Here is a 15,599-nt window from a genome sequence, read left to right on the forward strand (position 1 = left end):
AACTCTCTCTAACTCTATCTCTATCTCTCTCTAACTTTCTCTCTCTCTCTCTCTCTCTAAATCTCTCTTGAACCTCTCAAACTCTCTGAACTCTCTCACTAACTCTTTGTAGCTCTCTCTCTCTCTCTCTCTCTCTCTCTCTCTCTCTCTCTCTCTCTCTCTCCATCTTTATCTGTCTAACTTGCTTTCTCTCAAACTGACAAATTGTCTCTCTCTAACTCTCTAAACACTCTCTCTCTATCTCTAACTCACTCACTTTACTCTCTCTCTCTCTCTCTCTCTCTCTCTTCTCTCTCTCTCTTTGCCCCCTCTTCCTTTCTCTCTCTCTCTCTCTCTCTCTCTCTCTCTCTTTACCCCCTCTTCCTTTCTCTCCACTCCTCTCTCTCTCTCTCTCTCTCTCTCTCTCTCTCTCTCTCTCTCTCTCTCTCTCTCTCTCTCTCTCTACCTTTCTCTCACTCACTCTCTCTACCTTTCTCTCACCCTCTAACCCTCTCTCTCTCTCTGTCTCTCTCTTTAAGTTTGTATCCCTCTTACCCTCTCTAACTGTCTTTCTCTGTCTCCTCTTAATATCTCCGAACTCCCATTATTTATCTGAAATTGGACCTCTCTCTCTCTCTCTCTCTCTCTCTCTCTCTCTCTCTCTCTCTCTCTCTCTCTCATTAACTCTATCTCTCTCCCCCTCTCTATTATTCTCTTTTTCTGTCTCCCCCCCTCTATTTCTCGCTCTCACCTGCTAACTCTATCTCTTACTCTCTCTCTCTCACTTGCTAACTCTCTCTCTCTCTCTCTCTCTCTCTCTCTCTCTCTCTCTCTCTCATTAACTCTATCTCTCTCCCCCTCTCTATTATTCTCTTTTTCTGTCTCCCCTCCTCTATTTCTCGCTCTCACCTGCTAACTCTATCTCTTACTCTCTCTCTCTCTCACTTGCTAACTCTCTCTCTCTCACTCACTCACTCACTCTACGTAACTCTCTCTCCCACTCTCTTTCACAACTCCTCTCTCCCACTCTCTCTCAGTTTCTAATTTTCTTTCTCTAGTTCTATCTCTCTTTCTAACTCTCTCTCTCTCTCTCTCTCTCTCTCTCTCTCTCTCTCTCTCTCTCTCTCTCTAGCTTTCTCTCTCACTCTATGCAACTATTTCTAAACCTCTCACTCACTCTAAATCTCTCTCTCTAACTCTCTATCCCATTCTCTCTCTCTCTCTCTCTCTCTCTCTCTCTCTCTCTCTCTCTAACTTTGTGTAACTCTCTCTCTACCTCCCACTCTGTCAAAACTCCTCTCCCACTCTATCTTAGTTTCTAAGTCTATTTCTCTAGTTATATGTCTTTTTCTAACTCGTATCTTTGTCACTCTCTCTCTCTCTCCTTCTCAAGCTAGGGGTATGCTCCCACTTGGCGCTTATAAAAAATATCAAAGAAAGTCAATGATACATCCTATTGTCTCTCTAACTCTCTATTTTTCTCAAACTGTCAAACTCTCTCTCTAACACTCCCTCTATTAACTCAAATTTAGGAATTTTAGGAAATATGCACAATTTTGGGATAATTCTTTGTTAGATCCAATACAATGTTATTGTGCGATATGCAAGATTTATTATTAGATGTTCTCAACAAGCATTTCAATAATGCGATATGAATTTATGTACTATCGCATTTGAATAATGCGATATGATTTATGTACTATTGTACATTTGTAACAAGTATATATGATGTTGGTGGGATGTAAATTTGCCTGCACACACACACACACACACACACACACACACACACATGCACACCAAGAGTTAAGTTTGTTTATATCACGTAGCCTCCAGTTGACCATCAAACACAGAAACTTTAACAAAGAAAGGATATTCAATGTAACTTTAAGTTGTAAGAAAGACTAGGTGATAGAATTAAAAAGATCACCATCTGTATTGAATCAAAATTCTTGAACAATGGGTGAACCATAAATCTAAAAGCTTAAGAAAGCCTTACAATCTGAATAATGATTGAACTATGAGTTTGGTAGCTTCATACAACATTGCTAAAAGATTACGAAGCTAGTTGCCCATGTGCTAATAACAAATCATTCTTGCTCAACTGCAGTGATGTGTGATGGTGCCTCACGTTCATGTTGATTCAATTGATTCTGTTTGGCCTTGAGTATTATAGCCTTTGGAATCTTGATTTTCTCTGGAAGTCGTCCACCCTTAGGCTTCCATGCCCAAATGATGCAGCTAGTGTCTTCCCAACGCTGAGGATCATTTCTATTCTCTTGCCAATACTTGTTCCAACAATCCTTATAAACCTCCACATCACTTGCATTCTTCTTCTTTGAAATTGGTGCCCAATATTGTATTTGAACTTGTAGGTAGTTTATCGAGTTGTTGTTTTGATCATCACTTGTCACTCCCAACCATATTGGGTAATTTTCATCACAAGGTTGTACAAGCACAAAATCTCTTTTAGACACATCAAGAGTCGGGTTGAACTCTTCAGCAGGTCTGTTGTTGCGCATTGGACCACAATAATGGTCCTCATTTACATCAAACCCTTCATCTACATTATCCTCCACTTGAAGGTTAAGAGGCTCAACTTTTTCGCATACACTCCTTGGCCAAAAGTCATGAAATCCAATGTCTTCCCTTGCACTAGGGGTTTGCATGTTTAGCATAAGATTCTTCCAATAGGCAAGGACTGAATTGATCCATTTAGCATAATCACTTTGGTCTCCTTTCTCTTGCAAGTGCTCTTTCCACCAATTTACATGTTTTTCTAAGCCCTCCACAAACTTCTCATTTTCCTTAACATACTCAAAGGGTGGCAATACTTTTGGAAAACCTTCAGGAAGCTTGGGTCCTCCCTAGTCATTTCTCTTCCATAACTCTATACCGCTTTCTGGTAACCAATCAACATTTTTGGGGTGTACTTTGTATTGCATCAAAGGCATTCCATCATTCATATAAAACCTGAATTGCAATGGCTTTGAATGTCCAATCAAGCTATCGGCTCCATCATGTAAGCATCCCTTGACAAAGCCTTTGAAGTCTGCCACCTTTTGTAGGAGAAAGGGTGCTGGATGCATGCTAACACACTCATTAAAGATCTTCATCAAATGTGGAAATGTGAAAATGGTTTGTTTCCTCAACTTCTCAGAGAAGCGACTAAACAATGCATCAATATCTTCATGAGTATGACCAACCATAAGAAAACCAAGCTGCACCATGTCAAACACTCCTCGTGCAACCAATAGAGATAGATAGGCAAATACATAACGATTCTTATTTTCAAAACCACAATTGTCGAGTTGCAACAACAACGTCCTTGGCAATCTCTTGAAAAATTTCCTTGAATTTGATGGCATTAAACTTGAGGCATTGCCATTGCCCCTATCTTGCACATGTGTGTTAGTATGAAAGACTGACTGTATATGTGAAGAACAATTTCCCTCTGTATCCACATTTGTTTCTACATGTGTCTCTGCATCTGCATCCTCAATGCTCTGCTTGCAATATGTGTTTCTCTCCTTCAGCACTTCCATATGCTAATACAGGGCCATAGTAGACAAAACACATTTGTTTCTACATGTGTCTCTGCATCTGCATCCTCAATGCTCTGCTTGCAATATGCGTTTCTCTCCTTCAGAACTTCCATATGCTAATATAGGGCCATAGTAGAGAAAACACAATCAAAAAGATCTGTTCGTGGTTCTTCATCTGAGTTTTGTGAGCTCAAGTCACCATACATGTGTTGCTCTCCTCTTTCTAAGTTTCTTAAACATTTTGAGAGAGATGAAATTGTGAAGTTGGGATCACTTGGCCATGACCCCAAGGCAAAGTGACCATAAGCTATTTGTCCATGTCCATGAGTGAGCATTCCTGTTAAGGATACTGGAAGCCTCTCAACCCCATTGAGAGATTTAGGAACTGGTTTAATTTGTGGTATGGCAGTCTTGCTATGGTCCATCTTATCATGTATAATACACAAATACCTGTTTGGGTTCATTTCGGAAGAGCTCCTCCAAGCATAGTATAGATTTCTACAGCTCATTTGCTGCAACATGTGTGGCCTTCTTTGTGCCATGTATCTGGCACGCTCCTCTTGATTTTTTGTTGATTCCAACTTGACCTTGATTGCCATACAAATGTTGCATTTTGAGAAGGTGCTGGTTTTTGATAAACTAACTGTCTTGAACTCTGTGTTCCACAATCTTGAGAATGATGGTTGTGACAGTGGTCGGTATTCGAATGAGACAAGTGTCATTCACTTCACGCAATATGTCCACTTGTTTGTACATTGCTGGTAGAACACATTGTGTCTCGCGGGCTCCATGCATATAGTTGTCCTTGACCTATGTGGCATTTGATCGGCATTATTATCTATGAAGCCCTGTATGATTGATTTTGCCATCTCAACATGTGTCATGCCCTTCCGTATTATCCCACTGTTGCCATGACTGACATTACATGCACCATTCAAGAACTTCTTTTTGAGCCTATAGAACGTTGACTTACCAATGCCATGCATTACATACCATGCTTTACTACAAACCTTCTTCCCATCAAATGTGAACTCAAAGCACTCGTCATCTTGACCTTGTCTATAGGCCATGCCCATGCAATCCAGTACAAATGTGTATCGTGTACTATAGCTCTGTCCCCAAAAGTGTACCCTAGCTTGCATTTTGGATCTATCTCCAAATTGACAACATCGCTTCTCACAACAATCAATGTGGTTGCAACGTGAATGTTTTCAACATCACATTTTTTGCTAGCTCCATGGGTTTTATCGTAATTTTTCATTACCCTTACCCTATGGACATAGCTCCTTTTCTTATTTGTCCCTTCAATGATATCATAGTTAGTAATCATGGCATCATGGTGTCTGTCATCAGAACTATCGCCATCATTGCCCTCTACATCATCATCCTCTTTTTCATCACTTGAATTGTTTAGGCTGTCAATATTTTTTTGCATGAAGTGATGATCTTGAATACCCTCATCAATAGAAGAAGATTCTGTGTCCTTCACTAATGGTTCACCATTCTCAAATGTGAGTTGCCTGATCGGCCAACTAACCAAATTCAGACCTGAAACACAAGTTGAACTTGGATGCAAAGGTCCTTCTATAAATGACACCCAAGCTACTCTCCCCTAGTTCTCTACAATTTATAGCCTCGTATGGGTGGACCAGCAATACTACTCCATTGCCAAGTTTTGTAGATCTGTTGTCATCCCAGAGGATGACACTTTTCTCTTTTGCAGCTCTCCCTATCTATAAAGTGATCTTCTTGATCAACAAGAAGTTCCGTAAAATTATCCTCTTTGGTATTAGTAATGTCTTTGTCCATAACAAGGTTGACCAATGGACATTTGATGATGCTTCCAACTGCTTGAGACATTGTTCTTGCATCCATTGTGGCAAATGGAATGAGAAATGTGTCATCAAATCTTTGTTGAACATGTATTGCTGCACATATCTCACCAATGAATTGAAAACCACATGCTTGAGATGCATCAATGGAATGAATAACCCCGCGTGCCTTCCTTGCAAAACCATCAATGAGAAACACTGAAGCACCTTGTTTTAGACCCTACAATCCCTGAGAAAATCAAGATCTCAATAAGAAACATTGAAGCGATGTTTTTACGGTAGTACACAAAACTATAAATATAATTCAATCTCAACATGAGTTAAGGCTCCAACCAAAGTTTGAATCTCACCTATCAATGGTAGTTTGCTATAGGAGGCAAGGCTCCATCTACTAAAGCTTGAGCCTTGCTTGCATATGCTAGCTTGTTAGTAGGAGGCTCTATGAGCCTCACCATCATATGTTAGTTTGCTAGGAGGCTTCAGTTAAAGTTATCATCCTCGCATAATATATTAGTTTGCATATGTTAGCTAGAAGGGTAGGCTCCTCCAACAAAAGTTTGAGCCTCACCCGCGGATGCTAGTTCGCTTCTAGGAAGCTGAAAGTAAAGTTTGAACCTCACCCACAGATGCTAGTTTGCTTGGAGGCTCCAATCGAAGTTTGAGCCTCACCTTCATATGCTAGTTTGCTATTAAGAGGTCCCAATTGAAGTGATAATCCTCACCTCATGTATATGCTAGTTTGCTATTAAGAGGTCCCAATTGAAGTGATAATCCTCACCTCATGTATATGCTAGTTTCCCAAGAGGTAGGCTTCATCACCCTCTGCATCTGGCCACACCATTTCATTGGGATATTGAGTCGAGGTATGGTGTCAATTAGCCATCAATGTTTCATAGCTACAAAAGTCAAAGGTGAGTGGTTACAATAGCAGCAAAGGTAAAGAGAAAGCAATAGTAGAGAGAAACAATATGCTAGTGAAGAGAATGTGACATGGAAATAAGCAAATGGACATTGGATTTGAGACTCTTCTCCTTCGTGAGGCTCAAACTCAAGTTTGAGCCATTGTGCATTATATAGATTTTAGTTGAATTTTTAATCGCATAGTTTATAAGTATATTTGGGTGTATGTGGAAAGAGGGAAGAAAAGAAGAAATCTCAAGCTCAAGGCTCAAACTTGAGAGCCTTGTCTATTACACAAGCAAGTAGGAATAGAGAGGGAAGCTAGGATAATCCCAGAGAACAAGTGGGGTGTGGGTGAAGAAGGGTATATAAACAAAAGTGAAACTAACTATAATCAAAAGACCTGGGACCTGGACCTGGGCTTGGGCTTGTGCTTGGGGGAAGAAACCGAAACCTTCTTTCTACTGCACTCGTCCTCCTCACGCTCTCGAAGCAGAGCTCGGTGCCTGCGGTGCTCCCTCCCGAAGCAGAGCGCGCCCGACCGCACACCGCACTGCACAAGGCACCGCTTGCCACCCCTCGTCCTCCTCCGCTCCCGAAGCAGAGCTTGGCCACCAAGCATGTCGGCAGCCGTGCGCATTGCTCGACGCCCACTCTGCGATGCTCCCTCTCGAAGTAGAGCGCGCCCGACCGCACTGCACGAGGCGCCGCTTGCCGCCCCGTCTCTCTCATTTGAAATTCAAATTTTCCCCTTCCCCCCAACTTTGAAATTCAAATTTCCCCCTTCTCCCCAACCGCACTAGCCGTGTTCCCACACCGTGAAGACACGTCCCATCCATGTAAAAAAAGAATGTCTCGCCTTAATTAGAAAGAAAGTGTCTGACCTCGCGTTTGGACCGCACTAGCCATGTTCCCACACCGTGAAGACACGTCCCATCCATGTAAAAAAAGAATGTCTCGCCTTAATTAGAAACAAAGTGTCCGACCTCGCGTTTGAACCAAACCAAATGACCTGCAAACCCTAAACGCGATTCTGCACCCAAAGCGATTCTGTGTGGTGAGCGTACAGTGCTCGTCATCGTCATCGTAATCACCATCGCGCACGCCATCGTATGTAATAATCATCTCTGTTTCTTGTCTCTGAAGTACTCGCTCAGCCCTGCGTCCTCCCTGCGTCCTCCTGCATTTCAAATAGTTTCTTTTCCTTCCGCAATCGACACGTCTGCGTTGGTTCTGACCTCTGTTTCTTGCAAAACCATCATGCCCACACGCCATCGGAGACTTCAAGCATCTGTCACGTCTGTGCGACATCAGAGACTTTCGTACGCCCATCTGCATTTCGTGTGTTCCCTCATCTAATTGAATACTTTACGCAACAAGTAAGTCCTTCGTTATATTGATTACAGTAATCAATATAAACGCTTACTTGATTGCACGCTAAGTGTGCCATTTGTTAATCGTTGCTCGTAGATTGTTTGCACTTCTTGCTGCTCTCTTTTGTATCTTCACATATGTCGAGAACTTGTAAAACTGATCTTTGTGCACATTATATAATCTAAATGACAAGGGTTCCTTATATAAACATGGTATATGTGTCACATATCTGAGTGCACAACTTGGATATAGACTCCACCTTAAGTTCGAGCCTCCCCTACATAGAACTTATGTGTTAACGCTCGACCTAGATTCAGTCTTTGTTCTCCATGTTAGTGTACCCCAGCCTTAAGGCTCGAACTTGAGTTTGAGCCTTTGCTCTCCATGCTAGTGCACCCCGGCCGCCTTAAGGCTCGAACTTGAGTTTGAGCCTTTGCTCCTTTGCCCTCCATGCTAGTGCACCCTGGTCTTAAGGCTCAAACTTGAGTTTGAGCCTTTGTTCTCCATGTTAGTGCACCCCGGTCTTAACGCTTGAACTTCAGATTGAGCCTTCGTTCTCCATACTAGTGCACCCTGGCCTTAAGGCTCAAACTTGAGTTTGAGCCTTTGCTCTCCACGCTAGTGCACCCCGGTCTTAAGGCTCGAACTTGAGTTTGAGCCTTTGCTCTCCATGCTAGTGCACCCCAGCCTTAAGGCTCGAACTTCAGATTGAGCCTTTGCTCTCCATGCTAGTGTACCCCGGTCTTAAGACTCAAACTTGAGTTTGAGCCTTTGCTCTCTCTGCTAGTGCACCCCGGCCTTAAGACTTGAACTTCAGATTGAGCCTTCGTTCTCCATGCCAGTGTACCCCGGCCTTAAGGTTCGAGCTTGAGTTTGAGCCTTTGCTATCCATGCTAGTGCACCCCGGCCTTAAGGTTCGAGCTTGAGTTTGAGCCTTTGCTATCCATGCTAGTGCACCCCGGTCTTAAGGCTCGAACTTGAGTTTGAGCCTTTGCTCTCCATGCTAGTGCACCCCGACCTTAAGGCTCAAACTTCATATCGAGCCTTCGTTCTCCATGCTAGTGTACCCGGCCTTAAGGCTCGAACTTGAGTTTGAGCCTTTGCTCTCCATGCTAGTACACCCCGGCCTTAAGGCTCGAACTTCAGATGATCGAGCCTTCATTCTCCATGCTAGTGTACCCCGGCCTTAAGGCTCAAACTTGAGTTTGAGCCTTTGCTCTCCATGCTAGTGCACCCCGGTCTTAAGGCTCGATCTTCAGATTGAGCCTTCGTTCTCCATGCTAGTGTACCCTGGCCTTAAGGCTCGAACTTGAGTTTGAGCCTTTGCTCTCCATGCTAGTACACCCCGGTGTTAAGGCTCGACCTTCAGATTGAGCCTTTGTTCTCCATGCTAGTGTACACCGGACAAGCACTTGCAAAGAAGAGAAAGGCAAAGCACTCTACAAAGGTTCAAGAAATCTCTTCAAAGAGGCAAAGGACAAAACCAGCAAGTGATGCGTCCGATGAGGAGCTAATGGAGATTGAGACTCCAAACAAGGGCAACAAAGCAATGATCTCATTAGAAATAAAGAAGGGATATTATCCCTTTGGTCTAAATGAGGTCTTCAGCATTGATGTGATGAAATGTTATCCTGCTCCTTCAAACTATGTGTATAGAAGGTTAAATAAGGATTGGGTTCGTATTTTGACCCAAGACTTTATTGAGGACCCAAAGTAAGAGGAGATACTTGCAATTTTGATGCCCTGTAATCGTGCTACAAAACAACCCCTTGATAAACTCGCAAAAGAAGATATTCATAAAGTTTAATATTGGATTATCTCTGGTCAACACTCCATTAGTGCTGCAAAAAGCTTGCAGGCTCTAAATATGGCTAAAGTGACCCCTCAATTGCGTCAGCGATTTAGGTTCAGGAGATCAAAGATAATTGTAAATTGCCCGCCCAAGATTTCTCGTGACATTTCCAAGGATGCAAATTTATCTGTTGCAAAGTCAATGCAAAAGGAGCCATTCCTCGATCAACTTCTACAAGCTCGAGCACAATGGCATGCAAACGGTCATCCTAGTAAACCTTTGCCTAGTGTCAATCAACCCAAGATGGACGAGTCTTGGAAGGTACTCTTTTTATTCTTTGCTATATCTTGGTAAATCATAGACATACATTACTACTTCTTTACTTTTCATAATATCTTTTACAGATCTATAGTTTTAAGTGTAGCAGTAGCATAAGAAAGATGCATGTGAGGCTTCTTCTGAAACTGCATAAACTTAATAGTTTGGTTGAAATTGAACTTCAAGCCTCACCTCTCTGTGATGGTGTAGCACTTGCATATCTAATTGTGGCTCGAACTTAAGTTGGAGCCTCACTGGCATATCTAATTGTGGCTCGAACTTAAGTTGGAGCCTCACTTGCAAGTGCTAGATTTGCATACGGAGGTGACGCTCAAACCTAAGATCGAGCATCACCATTATATACTAGTTTAGCACTGGCAAGTGAGGCTCAAACTCAAGTTTGAGCATAAGCTCCAAATGATTAAAAACCCATAGATGCATGATTCCTCCTAATATTTTGTGATATCTATAGTAAGGGGGCTAACTTCTTACTTGGCAACTTTGCAAGCCTTTGTGGAGACCACGAAGCACACACTAAATAAGAATTTTGTCAAAAATGATTTACACTTGCTTCTATGTGATGATGATGTATGGCAGAATTGGGTTAATATCATGAGGCTATATGCAAAAGGCTTGCTACCAAATACAAAGGGCGAAACTTAAACTAAAGGTCTTGATCAAAATCCCAAACTTCCAACTTTGAAGAGTGGGCAAATTCAGCACGCACCAGGAACAGTCACGCTAGACCCAACATTGTTTAGGTGTATTTTAGGCCTTCAAAAGAGTGAAGTTTTGGACATTCAAACAGCACTTCTTGACAAGAGAATATTGCTTAAGAAGGGAAAGCAAACCCATCAAAGAATGGATATGGAGGAGATGGCTTGGAAGCTAAAAATAGATTGAGTGCTCAAAGATGCAATAACTACCTTCTATTTTGATCTGACAAGGGAAAAGATGACTTGGGAACAGGTGTGTGAGACATATAAGCTAGGGGATTATGAGTATAATCAATTGAGGAGCTACAGCCAGTCCTTTGTTAGGGACTCTCTCAATCGTTCAAAAAAACATCCTTCACTTCCAAAAAGTGTAGTAACTTTACTCAATCACCTATATAGAGCATCTATGGGTATTGTATCTCAACAAGAGTCTATTCCTTGGACAATTAGGGGGGTGGGTTTTGATATGACAAAGATTATAGCCTTCTGTAGTGAAGAGCATGTACCATTTCAACTGGCAATCATGGACCTACATGGTACAAAGGAGTAGCTCTCGTCAAAATTTTTCTCCAAGTTGGCACTTGCTTTGAACACACTAAACTCACAATATGAATATATTATTGTGTGTTTTGTTGATTTCATCACCATTGGAATGCTTATCGAAGGGATTTCTAGCCAGTCAACAAAGGTGCACTATGAATTTGGCGTGATCCACACACAAAAAGATGATGCTTGGACATCTGGAACAGTTGAGATTGCAACTGTTATTCTTTTCATCAGCAAGATTGACAAGTTTGAGGCCATTGATAAGGTTCTCACAAAAAATGTATTCATCTCAGGCTCTAGTGGCCAAAATAGAGAATTCATCATGAGACAAAGGCTTTATTGACGGTCTCATCATAGGGTTTTGTCCTGAACACAGCTATGTTGTAGAGATATATTGTGGTGGAGTTGTGCTAGAGGAGAGCTTGCTAAAGAAGAGACGATGTATTGCTTTATGAAAAGATGATTTGGAAGCAATGGCATTAGAATCAAAGTGCTCTGCTCTTTTAGACGGTCACCCGTCCTTGCAAGACTGGTGTGGTGCAAGTGGTGGCACAAAAAGCAAACACTAAATGATGCAGAAAAAGAGAATCTTCAAAATCTTCACATTGACGACCTACCAAGTACAGCTACCAAGTACAGAGGAGGAAGACGAAGGTGATGATATTGACAAAAAAATGACACAAATGATGATAAAGAAGTTGGGGATGCTATAGACTTTGAAGATGCAGGGCAAAGGAATGAAGACGACCAAGGGAATGATGCTCTATTCAATGAGGATGCCGAATACAATTTTGAAGATATTGGAAGGCATGAAAATGATGATGAAGGTGGGAATGGTGATGATATATTGGATACTGCAAAAGCCATGAAAGCTTCAAATGTTGGGGTTGCTATGGCTGTTGAGAAGATTGGGGATACAGATGTCAACAAGGCTTTCCATGCTCATAGCCCATCAAGCTCTCAACCAAAGAAAGGTAGAAAAGTGCACTGATAGTGCTTAATTATGAATGTACAACGAATGGTGATCATTGAAAGGAGCTTATCAACAACTAATATTAACATAGGTCTTGTTCAAAGTGTGGATTTGTTGAAATAATTATTAGTCTTTTGATTAATACATTGGCTTTTTTGGATTCACTTTTAACATTTTTCTATTAATGTGAATATTTCTATTCTAATTATCCTTGATTTCATGCCAACGTCTGGTACAAATGATGATGCACACTTACTATTAAGAAATTACTCCATATCCTAGTGTAGCAGTGAGGCTCAAAATTAAGTTTGAGCCTAATACAAATGATGACGCACACTTACTATTAAGAAATTACACTTACTCCATATCCTAGTGTAGCGGTGAGGCTCAAACTTAAGTTTGAGCCGTACCTCCACTTATGTCCAACCTTGGGGATGTCTTCCAACACAAGGCACAATCTCAAGTTGAGCGATCTTTACTTTGCCCTTGTAAGTGAGGCTCAATTATGTGAAAGTCTTGGCAGGTAATATGGTTCCTAATTCATTATGGTACATCACTCAATGTTGAGTAATCTAAGTTTGGATACAAAGTATATGTGTAGATATAAAAATGACTAGTATTGTATTAGCCTTGGTGTATTATTTAAATCCTAAAAGTATATGTGTAGATATAAAAATGACTAGTATTGTATTAGCCTTGGTGCATTATTTAAATCCTAAAAGTAATAGCATTTTATTTTAATCTTACAGATATATACAAAGAAGGGAAAGACGAAGACAACATTGCTCAACTAGAACATCATCATAAAAGCCCTACTAGAGAGATCAACTCTCATGATTCAAATGCTAGAAATAATGAAGACAACATGGTGGAGGTAGATCACATCGATGATTCAGCTTTGCAAACATCTTCAAGGCCTTCAAGTGATAGGACTAAAGAGACTAAGGACATTCCTGATTTGCAAGTTAATGTTGAGGTTAGTGAGAATAAAGATAAAGTTAATGAAGAGCTTCAAGAGACTTTTGCAACCGAGGAGAGACAAGAAGAGATTGTCGAACAAATTGATGAGGCTACATATGCTATGAATAAAGGAAAAATAGTTGAAATCAAGGACTCTGTGGTGGCAGAGGGTGTTGAAGAAATTGACGAGGCTACATATGCTACGAATAAAGAGAGAATAGTTGAAATCAAGGACTCTGCGGCGGCAGAGGGTGCCAAGAAAACTAAAGGTAGATCTTTTTCAATAGGATGTCATTTAAGATGATTTATTCAGCAATTTTGTGTGTTAAAAAGTATGTTTCTCAGCGAGAGTTGTTTTTGCAGGTACAGCTACTTCTAACAATCACAAGTTAAGTGCGCAAGAAATAGAGTAACGTGTTGAGGAGTTACGTTCCGATACATAGAAGAGTAGGCCTCTAGGAAGTTTATATTCTTTTGAGAGAGATGGAGATAGATTAGTATTTCAATCTTCACCAATCAATAGGGAAATGCAATCAAGTCTAGGAGCCATCATCATAGATGAGTATGGGAGCATGAAACGAAAGTAAACTTGTGGATGTTTTGTTGTAATTAGCTCTCATTGATAATATAGGATCACTTGTTTTAACATTGTTAAGTATGTAAACACATTAAAGTGTTATCATTCTTCTATATCGTATGTAGAAAATATTCCTCGTGCAATCACCATAAAGAAACATGCACTTGTACTTGATCTTAATGGAGTTTTACTCAACAAGGAAGAGAAGAGGCATCCACAAACAAATTGTATTCGAATTGATATTGGTCGCACCATAGTTGTTATTCGCCCCGGGTGTTTTGAAATTTTGGATGAGATTTGCTAGTACTTTCATGTTGGTATTTGGTCCACCATGCTACACAAGAATGTTTGTGCCTATGTAAACACTCTTGAACAGTATGCACATAAGAAATATCATTTCTTTATGGTGTGGGGACAAGAAGAATGTTATATCCATAATCTTTGAAAAGTGTATAGGCCAGATAAGCCTACTGTTGAGGTTATGTTTAAACCTTTACTCAAGGTTTGGAATCAGTGCAAAGATATTTGCAATAAGAAGAATACATTGCTTATTGATGATAGCCCTTTCAAGGGATGTGTTAATCCAAAAGACAACTGTATCTTCCCTGAAAGTTTTCAAGGAGGGCACGACTACGTACTGTGCAATGACCTTCTACCCTACCTTTTAAATCTAAATAATACAAATGACATTAGGTCTATTATTTTGCTTAATCGGCTAGGTCAATCTCCTATCACACATGGTCATAAGTTATTTATCGATTTTCAAGATGTACTGGAAGAATGGCTCCAATTCACCTCCCAATTTTTGCGAGAAGAGCTCAACGAATATTCAGATGAAGTGGAAAACTTATCTTGTGCATCTTCACACTTACCATTGTATGGTGATAAGCTAAAGTATGTCCAATCAAGAGGGGAAAAAGAGAAGTAGAATCCATAAGCAAGGGTCTAGCAATGTTGGCATCCAAATCTGGAGTACCATTACTATCCAAAGACCAGCTAAGCTTGTTAAAAGTGTGTTACAAAACAAAGATTTTGAGTGATCAACACGCTATTGCTTATGCTACTTGCTTGGGATATGATCATGGTCATCTCATAAGTGGAGTTGCAGCAAAAGCATACATATCAAGGCTACAAAAGGCTTACTTGAGCTTATGGGTAGGATAATGTCTGGTTTCATTAAACATTGAGTGATAGTATAATCAGATTCCGACCTAACCCATACTAGTTGTTGCTGCAGGTCGAAGGAAACCATTGCTGAGGTCTAAACGTGCAATTTGAAGTATGGGATCTGCACAAATATCAAGACTTGTTGGGTGCAGAATGTTTGGAGCCATTTTGTACTAAAAGCCCATAAGATAGACTTAGGCTTTGGCCAAAACAATGTGCTTAGATGGGTTTAATTTTTGGATTGTATGAGCCAAATCTTTACACTATTGTATCAAGCAATCAAATGCCATTGTACTCCAAACTTACTGTCATTTGATTATCTCTTTTGTCAATATTTGCAATTCGATTGCAATGAAGATATGTGTTTGTTTTTTATTTAAGATATTGCCTTGCCAAGGTGTAAGGCTATGAATATTATAATTTAATTTGGATAGACTCAATTATCTCAACAGTGAAAATCTTTTATACATCATATTCAATAAATTTGATGAAATTTAACATTGACAATATACTCACTCTTTTATTTTTTTAGTTGACCTTCTGAGGTATTGGAGCGTTTGTCTATGAAGGTTTAAGACCATCCATATCATGGATGGATTTATGTTGTTGGCACATTATATATTTATTTAAAATTTTGAATGTCCATTAACCATACATTTTGTTTTCAACAAGATATGTTGAAGCATATAGCTTTGATTTCAAGTGTACAGAAAACTTACTATTGAGGTGGCACCAATCATTGGTGACTCATGTACCTATAAGCAAAAGAGTTCCACCACCCCCAGATACAATAAGGAAACAAAGAAGAGTATTGATACTTGAACTCAATGGTGTTTTACTTAAGACCATTGAGATGCAACATGGTGATGTATGTCCAGACTGGGCCAAACATATGCATCTTGTGGAAGAGAATACAAGTGTTT

The sequence above is a fragment of the Cibotium barometz genome, chromosome 65 (genome assembly GCF_041138505.1).
Source record: "Cibotium barometz isolate CiBa-2024 chromosome 65, ASM4113850v1, whole genome shotgun sequence".
Classification (NCBI taxonomy): Eukaryota; Viridiplantae; Streptophyta; class Polypodiopsida; order Cyatheales; family Cibotiaceae; genus Cibotium; species Cibotium barometz.